The sequence below is a fragment of the Mustela nigripes genome, chromosome 9 (assembly GCF_022355385.1).
Source record: "Mustela nigripes isolate SB6536 chromosome 9, MUSNIG.SB6536, whole genome shotgun sequence".
In the NCBI taxonomy this organism is placed as follows: Eukaryota; Metazoa; Chordata; class Mammalia; order Carnivora; family Mustelidae; genus Mustela; species Mustela nigripes.
The window spans coordinates 74,557,678-74,569,863 of NC_081565.1; positions in this window are offsets into that span (position 1 = coordinate 74,557,678).

A 12,186-nucleotide genomic window follows, 5' to 3' on the forward strand; every position below is an offset into this window, starting at 1 on the left:
ACAACAAAAACACTGCTGGGTTTCAACTGGGTGAATCCCAAGTTCTCTACCTCCAAACTGAAGTAAATCTAAATAATGTAACACCAGCAGTTCTCTCTGAAATTTTCCTTGATCAAATTGAGCAACTCAAGCAATCCCTTTCAAAAACCAAATGCATGTGTCTGATAGCCATTTGTATGTCTTGACTGGAGAAGTGTCTGTTCATATCTTCTGCCCATTCTTTGATATGTTTGCCTGTTTCGTGTGTATTGAGTTTGAGGAGTTCATTATAGATCCTGGATATCAACCTTTTGTCTGTACTGTCATTTGCAAATATCTTCTCCCATTCTGTGGGTTGCCTCTTTGTTTTTTTGACTGTTTCCTTTGCTGTGCAGAAGCTTTTGATTTTGATGAAGTCCCAAAAGTTTATTTTCGCTTTTGTTTCCTTTGCCTTTGGAGACATATCTTGAAAAAAGTTGCTGTGGCTGATATCGAAGAGATTACTGCCTATGGTCTCCTCTAGGATTCTGATGGATTCCTGCCTCATGTTGAGGTCTTTTATCCATTTTGAGTTTATCTTTGTGTACGGTGTAAGAGAATGGTCGAGTTTCATTCTTCTACATATAGCTGCCCAGTTTTCCCAGCACCATTTATTGAAGAGACTGTCTTTTTTCCACTGTATATTTTTTCCTGTTTTGTCGAAGATTAATTGACCATAGAGTTGAGGGTCCATATCTGGGCTCTCTACTCTGTTCCACTGGTCTATGTGTCTGTTTTTATGCCAGTACCATGCTGTCTTGGAGAGGATGTGGAGAAAGGGGAACCCTCTTACACTGTTGGTGGAAATGCAAGTTGGTGCAGCCTCTTTGGAGAACAGTGTGGAGATTCCTCAAGAAATTAAAAATAGACCTTCCCTATGACCCTGCAATTGCACTTCTGGGTATTTACCCCAAGGATACAGATGTCGTGAAAAGAAGGGCCATCTGTACCCCAGTGTTTATAGCAGCAATGGCCATGGTCACCAGACTATGGAAAGAACCAAGATGGCCTTCAACGGATGAATGGATAAGGAAGATGTGGTCCATATATACTATGGAGTATTATGCCTCCATCAGAAAGGATGAATACCCAACTTTTGTAGCAACATGGACGGGACTGGAAGAGATTATGCTGAGTGAAATAAGTCAAGCATCATATGGTTTCACTTATTTGTGGAGCATAACAAATAGCATGGAGGACAAGGGGTGTTAGAGAGGAGAAGGGAGTTGGGGTAAATTGGAAGGGGAGGTGACTCTGAAAAGCAATCTGAGGGGTTTGAAGTGACGGGGGTTGGGAGGTTGGGGTACCAGGTAGTGGGTATTATAGAGGGCACGGATTGCATGGAGCACTGGGTGTGGTGAAAAAATAATGAATACTGTTTTTCTGAAGATAAATAAATTGAAAAAAAAAAACAAAAAAAAACAAAAAAACCCAAATGCACTACATTCTGTAGTTGACAGAAACCGCGTGGTCCGTGGGAGCTCATCCTGGGTCTTCTTTAAAGCCCAAACCACAGTATTAGACTCTCCTGCCAACCTATGAATCTAAATGTCAGGGGTGGGGCCCAGACATTTACATTTCGGGAATGTTTTAGTAAGTGATCCTGGTGCAGTCAGCAAGACAGCAGCGTTACCGAAGTGGAAACCACATCCTGCTTTTCTTCCGAGAGGCAGGATCCAGGCAGGAAGAAGCAGCCATGGGATGAAGTGGAAGAACATTGGAATACATCTTTGCAGGTTATTAGATATTGATCTGACTTACTTGTTTAGTAGTAGCTGCTTAGTTTCTGCTTTATGGATATTCCATAAACCCAACAACTGTTATACATGGAGGTCATTTCTTATTTTGTTTTCTTTTTCTCCATTACAAATACTGCTTTAACAAACATTCTTTGGGATTTTGTTAAATATCCCTATTTAGCAAGGGATTTTAAATAATAAGGAATTTAAAAATATCCATAATCATTGGTGAGTTTGTTTCTCTAGAGTCGATCCCTAAAAAAAAAATTAAAAGTTGGATCAAAAAAATTGAACATTCTGCATTTTAATGGATACTGTCAAATTATTCCCATTTTGGTTGTAGTATTCCTAACTGCTGTGCACTCTCTGACCAGCAGTGGATGTTAACACTCTTAATTCCTTGCCAATCTGATAGTAAAAAAAAAAAACCACGACATTTTCTTGTTGGTCTGATTTCCTCTTCATGACCACTAGTGAGGTTGACTTTGTCTTCATCTATTCATTTCTTTTGTTAATTGCCCATTTACATCTTTTATTGATCATCCCATTGGTTTGTCTTTTTATAAATCAATGTGTGGGAACTCTGTATGTTAGGAACACTACCTTTCTAATGGCAAGAATTTACAAATATTATGCATATATCTCCTGCTCTATTGCTTATCTTTTATTCTTTTTTTTAATTTAAGATTTTTTATTTGTTTATTTGACAGAGATCACAAGTAGGCAGAGAGGCAGACAGAGAGAGAGGGTGAAGCAGGCTCCTGCTGAGCGGAAAGGCCGATGTGGGGCTCGATCCCAGGACACTGGGCAGAGGCCAGGGCAGAGGCTTTAACCCACTGAGCCACCCAGGCACCCTATTATTCTTTTCTAATACAAAATTGAACTAACTGAATTATATGTTGTATATATATACATTATTGAGTTATATTGATGTAAATATTGTGTTAGTTTCAGGTGTACCACATAATGATTCAATATTTGAATATGTTGTGAAATGCTCACCACCATAAGTCTAGTTAACATCTATCACCATGCAGTTATAATTTTTTTTTCTTGAGATGAGAATTTCAGGATCTCCTCTCTTAGTCTTATCATTTTGGGGGCACTGTTTCGCTACCAAAATTTCACTGCATCTAAAGATACTAACAAATGATACTTTCAACACTTTAGATTTAAATTTAAGTTGCCTTAGCCTTTTTACCCAAGGCTAATGACAAAACAGAGAAGCAATACACTCCAGGCAAGAGCTAAGAGACCAGGATGGAGTCTGACCTGTATTATTGCAACATTTTCAGAAAGCACATTTTCCTTTCTTGAGGAAAAGATGGCACAGAGTATAGCGTCATCCTTTAGTGCTCGAAATAATGAAGCCATATAAAATAATGCATGCTTATTGCATCGTTAATGCAACGTGCCGCTCCGTAGATGCCCAAACCAAAGGACAAAGTAATATCTAATTGATGTTGCCAGAGTCGAATATGTTTATAATATTTTAATAGTTTGTCAATGAGAGTAGAATAAAAAGCTCATAGGAAGACAATAACATTTAATGTCTATATGAAAAAAAATGATGTAGAACACTCATAATCACAATAAATACAAATTCACTTTAAGATGCTATTTTACTTGTGAACATGCTAATGCTTAAATGCAGAATCGAAGGCTTAAAAATCAGGTATCTCTATAGGTGAAAATGTAAATTTCTACAACCTTCCTGGTAGCATTGAAACACTTACATTCTTTGGCACAGAAATGTAAAATTCAGGAGTTTATCCTGAAGAAATAACTAGGCATGAGCACAAGAATATTATCTTCCAAATATTCCCTGCATTCTTATTTTATCTTATATAAAATTAAAATAATTTAAATATACAACAGTAGAAGATTAACTATATTATAGTGATACTTATGAAAGAATACTGCTGCTAAATGCCATAATTCCTTCATCGTTCAGGTTTTCAATAGTTGTGAGCACTCACTGTGTACAAAGCAATAGGCTGGCTGGGGTTAGAAAAGCAAACACATGTTACCCCTGACCATCCCAACATTTACATTTTAGAATTTTAGAAGAATACTCAAATGTTGTTGAAAAAGAGCGGTTATAAAATACTATGTGTAATATGATCAAAGTATTACAAAAGAGAACACTTGTTAAAGTACAGAAAAAGGTTGGACGGAGTACACTGATTGTTCATGTGATTCCTTTGGGTCTTGAGAATTTGTGTTTCTATATTTTCCAAATATTTTATAATGAATATATTTTCTACAGTAATTAACACTATTCTAATAGTATGAATTAACTATAAATTTGACAGGACAAATTAACCTTCAGTGACATGGGTTAGGTTTCTATATATGGTGTATCAGGGCTGTTCTTTTTCATTTGGTCTTTAAAACTCTTGTATTGCTTTGATAGCAATCATTTAGTAAAAGAAGTTCTTCAAAGTTTTCCCTAAAGTTCAGTTATCTGCTAGGTGGTTTTGAATTCTGGAATGACTCCAACCTGGAGGTCTGTCTGAGTCTGCTTGGGCTGCCACAATAAAATAACCAAATAGTACTATAGACTGAATGGCTTAAACAAGAGAAATTTTTGCTCACAGTTCTGGAGGCTGCAAGTCCACAATCGGGGTGCCAGCATCATTGAGTTCTGGCAAGGGCCCTCTTCCTGGCTTGTAGCCCTACTCACCCTGTGACTAAGCAAGAGAGAAGGAGAGAGATGGGGAGGAGCAAGAACTTTCATCTCAAGGGCCCCATTCACATGACTTCATCTAAAATTATTTTTTCCCCAAATCCCCATCTCCAAATACCATCGCCTTGGGAGTTAAGGCTTTGAAGTATGAATTTTGGGGGCACAGAATTCCATCCATAACAAGGTCTAAATCCAGTAATGGGGCACAGACAGCAGAAGATCAGAGGAGCTAAAGGAAAGGCTCATGGACCCATGCTCCTATGGGTAGATGAGAAAGAGTACAGTTCTTGAGTCTTAAAAGAGGAAAATTGAGAGATTTGGAGACCAGTAAAACCATAAAGTACAAACTTCTGGGACAGGACATCTACTAAAGCTAGAAAGAGGTGGTCCTAAAGGGGAAATTGAGGAGCTGTCCCATCCCGTTGGTAATAAATGTATGGACACATTTCCCTCCAAAATGGAATGTCTGTAAAATGATAATATGTAGGCAAGCTGTGTAGGGTGATTTCTATAGGGGCTCTTTGGGAAAGGGAAGGACTTAGAGGGGATCATTCTTGACCTTTCATGGTTGAAGCTGTGGAGGAAAAATAATGGTGCTGCCGCCCCAAAACTGTCCTTTGAGGACATTGTCAGAATCCTGAAGGAAAATATAAAAAATGAAATGCCGTAAGTCAAACACGAATCCAGCCCCCATCATTATTTTGACCCGGAAGAAGTAAATAAACCATATATGAGGTCACTCCTTTTGAGAACACTCTGTTTTCAAGATGGGCAACAAACAGGTTGAAGAAGAATGGATTCAGCTGAGAAGGTGTCTAGAGAGCCAGCTAAAAGGTGTCTGATCCCAAAGGAACCGGGAACCAGATGGCCCACCCGAGAAAGAAGGGTGTCAGTCAAGACCTGGGTTTGGCTTTTGGGTGCCCCCACTGCCTACCCACAGTGGCCTCTGCCTTTGACAATACAGAGGGGGGTGCAGGTGCATTGGAGCTGAGCTGCTGATGACTGAGTGTGCTCAGACTGACTCGCAGCCCCTGTTTGTCCCCGAATGAGAGCTAGGAAGAGAGCGCATTCTCCAGCTTAATAAAGAGAAGCCTGAGGGGAAAATGATTGGGGTCAGCTGGGAGGGCAGTGAGGGGAGAGGTTATAGGCAATATATACTTATCTGAATGGATTCGGTTTCAGTTTTATCAGTAAGTGAGACATTAGAGTCTTATCATTGAAAGCTTTTTGCCTTTTCCTAATTCCTTGGTTCATATTCATCTAGTACATCACCAAGTAAATTAGGACAGTTATGAGAAAATTTAATATAAAATGTCTGTGTCCCGAATTTGCAGATTCTGGTAGATGTTTTTGCTTTTAGACATGACCTGAAGTACAGCTCTCCGAAGAAATTAATTATGACCATTAGAATGAAACTAGACTGGGTGGCCAGTGAAATAGATTATCCTATTTGGTGATATCATGGAGACTTTTTTTAAGGCACTTAATGGTGATTCCAGAAATTTTATACACACGTATGTGTTCATTCAGTTGCCACCCTTGAACTAAAAAGGATGAAGATGGTTCATAGTTTTGATCATGGTGCATGGTCCATAGCAGACTTTTTTTTTTTTTTTTAAAGATTTTATTTATTTATTTGAGAGAGAGACAGTGAGAGAGAGCATGAGCGAGGAGAAGGTCAGAGGGAGAAGCAGACTCCCCATGCAGCTGGGAGCCCGATGCGGGACTCGATCCCGGGACTCCAGGATCATGACCTGAGCCGAAGGCAGTCGTCCAACCAACTGAGCCACCCAGGCGTCCCAGCAGACTTTTAAGTGGAAAAAAAGGAAGTCTCTAAGGAGTGGGAATAGAAGCTCCCCATTTTTGTAAAGTACACGTGTTAATGTATCTGTATAAATTAATAGTGTGAAATAATCCATAATTATTGAGCTGTTAACAATAATTATCTTTGTTTTATTAATTTTTGTTGTGTCTAACTTTTTATAATTTCATGTGTTCTTTTTTTTTTTTTTTTTTTTCCTTACTGGAAAAATAAGCAAAAGTAAAGAATAAAATGTAAAGGTTTCAATTAGCAGGAAATATCCCTGTGTTCTGGGGATCTGCACAGTGATAAGCATTTCCCTCTTTGTTGTTGTAGTTGTTGTTGTTTTAATGACTTCCGGTTGATGCCATGTCCTTTACTCCCTCTGGCATTCTCTCCCTCTGTGCCCCAAATTTTCTCCAGGTAATAATGAGATTATGAGACATTCAGGAGGTGAGGCTATTATCTTAAACCCAGGCCCATGTCAAGACCACCTCGTTTGTTTACCGAATGAACAAGGGATGGGACTTATGTATTTCTGGCAGAGTTGACCTGGTTCCTTTGGAGGACCCAGTTGCTCTGGGCATTGCCTTTGTCCTTGTTGCTCACTTGCCTGTGGTCATTTATCCCCTCCTATCTGGATTTCCTGGTGACTGTGACTTGGGTGGAGTTGGGGACTTTTGGGGTCATGAGCTGCATGTTAGGTGTGACACCTTCCACTCACCTTCTGTCTTCTCACTTAGAATCATGGTAGCCTCAGGAGCATGGGGGTCTCCTGGGGAAAAACCGGGGCCCTTTTCTGGACGACCCACAGCCAGCTTCCAGGAAGGAAAACCCCTCATTGACTTGGAATTAGAAGTAGTCAAGGAAGCACTAGCTCAACTTCCAACTCTCCTCTTTGCCTGGGTTTCTTTGGAGATATAACCCAATACATCAAGAACCTTCATTTTCTCCTGCTTTTTCATTTGTTGGTTAAGGATGAAGGCCTAAGAAACGTGCCTTGCTTTAGGGTGTTAGGAAAAGACAGGGTCCTAATAACTGAAGATTTTGTCTGTGATGTTTTCAGAACAAAATTCATTTCAGTTCATTGTTTTTGAAAATATTTTCATAGTATTTTTAAGAAAAATGTTTTGGGGAGTATGGGTATGAGAAGTCATAACTGTATCATAAGAGCTGTTGACCAAATGTTAATTATGGGACTTTCGATGTGTCAAGTTATAGGTTGGAGAAGTTTTGTTTTTCAGAGGATATAACTATGAGGAAACTGATGGAGGGGCCTAGGCCTCTGACAAGATCCTGGAAACCCTCTTTCCGATCGATTCTGCTTTCCGTGGGTGTATTTGAAAGTGCTTTTGCCTGACAAGTGCAATTTCTTTTAATGGGCAGTTGTATCTGAATGCGTAGGCATTTTGCTGGCTTTTTAGAAGAGATAAGTAAACTTCATTAAGAAGTCTCATTTTCGTGTTGTATAGAATTACACATTGAAAGCATATCAGAATTGTGATCTGGGATACTGGCATGTGCAATATATCTTCTTTTATACATTGATTAAGGAAAGATTCTGCCCATCTGTTTGGAAGTGTAGATGACAAAGCAGTACAGTATCTATTTCTACCTGTTATCAGGATTCCATTCTGTATTGGGCTTGTGCAGCATTGGGTTTAGGCATTAGTGATGAATCTTCCGTCTCCTGACATTGCTTAATGCTTGGTGTGCTTGTGTCAATAACAGGGAATGGGTACTTACTTTCCAGATCCGTTCACTCCTGGTAAAAGTTTACAAGGTCACATTTAGAAAATGTATACACTAGGCAGTAAATATTTGTTGAACAAGATGGATGTAATCTCACCTCAGGGCCCTTGCCCTGGCTATTCCACTGGCCTGAGATATCCTTAGGTCCTACTTCTTCACTTCAGAACTTTTTTAAACATCACCTTCTCAAATAATCCTCATTCCCAGTGAACCCTACCCCTCAACTTACTAACTAATTATTTGGCTCTTCATATCTCCTTGAACTCAAATGCAAGAGCCATGAGGGCTGGGATTTTTGTCTCTTTAGTTTACTGTTGTATAGCACAAATAGATTCTTATTAGTTGAGTGACAATAATTACTGAATTGATAAAACTGTCACTTTTATTTGGACATAATTTGTCTACTTGTGAATAATTCAGACCACACTTTGAACTGTGTCAAGGGACATAGATATGAAGATTGGACATCTTCGAGTCTATGAATATGTGGAGATGTGAAGTAGGAAAGGGTCCATAGACCTGCTAGGAGAGGCACAGATCCAGGGAGTGTCACTGTGGTCAAGAGTCCCTTCTCAGTTCCAGGAACCTGGTTCACTGTTGCCCCTATAGATGGGACCACTGACACAGAGTAGACCAGACATTATAGGGATCCCTGTTACCATATTTGGGCACACCTGAAATCTGCCCCTAGACTTTATTGCCAGGACTTGACATCTGTTCTCATTAGGTTCACACAGCCAAGGTCATCTGTGGTGGGAAGCTTGAAAGTGGAGCCTGCATTCTCTGGTTGTTGACCCCCAATCTGAGAAGCCAAATCCTACCCATTCCTTGAGCTCACCTACGGTTTGAGTTTACATAACTAATTTCATGTTCTATTCCTTGAAGCAGGAAAAAGTATTTTGGTACATGGTTGTGATAATATCTAACTTTTGCTTCACTTTAATTATATCTTAGTGGTTTTTGGTAGGGTACAGGCACTTAGGAACATCTGAGATTTTTTGAGGCTGAGGCTGTCACCTTTTTTTTTTTTTTTAAAGATTTTATTTATTTATTTGACAGAGATCACAAGTAGGCAGAGAGGCAGGTGGGGTGGGGGGGGAAGCAGGCTCCCCGCTGAGCAGAGAGCCCGATGTGGGGCTCAATCCCAAAACCCTGGGATCACGGAATATTACTGAGCTGAAGGCAGAGGCTTTAACCCACTGAGCCACCCAGGTGCCCCAAGGCTGTCACCTTTTTTAAAGATTTTATTTAGAGAGTGATAGCACGAGCAGGGGGAGGGCAGAGGGAATGAGGAGAATCCCAAGCAGACTCAATACTGAGCAAAGTGGAGCTGATCCCAGGACCCTGAGATCATGAACTGAGCCAAAATCAAGAGTCAGAAGCCCAAACAACTGAGCCACCCAGGTGCCCCTGAGCCTCTCATTCTTAAGGCTCAGTGGCAGGCATCAAAGTTACCTCTGGGTGTGATGTCTCTTGTCTGGTCCAGTATTTTCAGCCAACTTTTGGGACTGTGTCAGAATCCCTGGAAGGTCTCTTTAAAATGAAAGTGTGGAATTGCTTACAGAGAAGCCAATCAGTCCCTGAGAGTGTGGGCACCAGCATGGCACATTTTGGTGAAGGTGGGTGGTGGGGTAAAGATAGAGCTGGAGCCTGGGTCCTGGGTCATGGAGTATAGATAGCAGACGGGAGCAAATGGCACTCAAAGAGGCCACGAGTATGAGGGAGGTTGATGTGTGGGAAGAAGGGAGATCAGAGAAGCAGGAGAGTCTTAGGAGAGAGGCATGTAGCACCATGAGAAGAGAACCCTCAAGATTTTGTACTGGGACATTCTATAATCTGACCAGTAAGATGCTAAATACTATTTTCTCTTTAAATGAACAAGAATGAATAAATCACAGTTTTGGAAAATTCCTGAGTTATGAGAATTGGTCTACCATGCTTTGAGTTCACAATCTTAGTTTGCTTCTCCTTTTTTTTTTTTAAGTAATAATTGGCTTAGACTTGGAAGTGAATTGACACACAAGTCTTCTTATTTTCCCCATGTCTTTCATGAAAGTTGAGTATCGAATGAACAGCTGTGCCCAGGAAGTTTCAAACTTAGATAAGAAAACAGATAAGTCAGCCTTGGGGTAATCTTGATGTTATAAATGTCTGAAGCCTCACTATATTTAGAATGCATATTTAATGTTCGCTTTTCTTCCTCAACCCCATGCTCACTCATTTTGTAGATGCTGACGTCATTATGGCATTGTGGAGTGGTTGGTGGAGGGCAAGGGAGAGGGCTCCCTGTACTGGATCATGGGGTCTAGGGATAATCCTGACCCATCACAGACTCCACTGACCTGTAAAATATATTGTTAATCTTACTGTCTGCCTTACAAGTTCTGAGAGGAGAAATGAGGTAATGTCTACTTAGACCTTCAAACTTCTCGGAAGAACAGCTTTCTACGGTAATAAGATTTCCTAATGCATTTGTTTGTGTTGTAATAGAGTATAATTCCATTTACTTAAATTTCTTTAGGTGCCTCTAGAATATCTGACAGTCTTGCACAGGGGAGGCAGTCTGGCTTTCAGATGAGAACTGGGCCTAGGCTAGAACCCCCAAGGCTATAAGTGAGCCAGCTATATACATTTATGAAGTTAAGTGGAGGAAGCTGGGAGAGGAAGGAAGTGGGGTTAAAGTTGGTGGTGATGAAGGGGAGGGAGTTGTAATTACATTCAGAGAGTTTATGTCCTATGTTCTAGTCATTTTTTTTTTTTTTACTAAAGATCAGTATCTCAATATATTTGAAAAAACACATGTTTATTTTAATTTAGCAATAGCACATATTAGATGACTCATCTGCAATATCGATCCTGCTCTGACTCTCTGTGTTGATAGACTCTTTAATTTCCTTCAAGATTTACTTTATTGTGTTTCTTGGGCCATAGCCTGGTTGTTTAAAAATTTGTTTCCGACTCTGACATCAGTAGTCCCATACTAACAATAACAACTTCATAGATCTATTTGTAAAATACCTAGGAGATTGCTAAATAATGCTTTGTCTTTTTTTGTGTAGAAAAAGTTTCTTTTTGGAATAGTCATGAACAGTGTAATTTTTTTTATAGCCTCTTTGAGTGATACTGCAATTGACTAGGCTTTCTGGTCAGTCCTAAAAAGAGAAGTTGAAACAAAGGGTGAAAAGTAGAGAAAGGACACCTATGTGCCATCTCTGACATACTATAAAGAAGTTAATTTAGGTTGCAGTTATCACTATCGGACAGCATTGCTGTGGAACTTTCTAGAAGCAAGCGCTTCTTTGGCATTTCCAACACGGTATTTCACAAAGAGTTCAGCCTTCTAGAAAGGAATTTTAAGTAACTATTGAAGTTAACCTGGAAGGAAAACAGTATGTCTTGGTGAGTGTTGTGAAGTGTGTAAACCTGGTGATTCACAGACCTGTACCCCGGGGCTAATAATACATTATATGTTAATTAAAAAAAAGAAAAAGAAAACAGTATGTCTTCTCTTCCATAGAGGTGACTGTTTACACTTTTAATCACAACTGATTGTATTTTTAGAGCAATAATACTAATCATATCCCTTTCCTGGGGGGAGGAAAAAATGTTACTGCTTTCATTTGCTAAACTACAGAATACAATGCAGAGAGAACATAACCTGTTACCAAAATGTGGCATGAAAAAGAAATCATTTCCAAGTGTGTGTTGCATGCCAAGGACAATTGAAAAAAGTCACTCCATCTCTCAAATTAAGAACAACTTAGGTGCACTTTAGTGGCTCAGTTGGTTGGTCTGACTCTTGATTTTAGCTCATGTCATGAATCTCAGGGTCATGGGCTCGAACCCTGCGTTGGGCTCCCTGCTCAACACAGAGTTCGCTTGAGAGTCTCTCTCTCCCTCACCCTCTGCTCCTCCCCACACTTGTACATGCTCTCTTTCTCTCTCACTCTCAAAATAAAATCTTAAAAAGAATATCTTATATAAGGACATGGCATAGAATACAGTAGTTCTGCCCTATCCATGGTTTCGTTTCCCATAGTTTTCATTACCCACAGTCAACTGTGGTCTGAAAGGAGTTGATCCTCCCCTGACACATTGTCAGAAGGTCGTTGGTAACCTAACACTACGTCACAGCGCCTGTGTCATTCACCTCTCTTCATCTTATCACCTAGGAGTTTCATTATCTC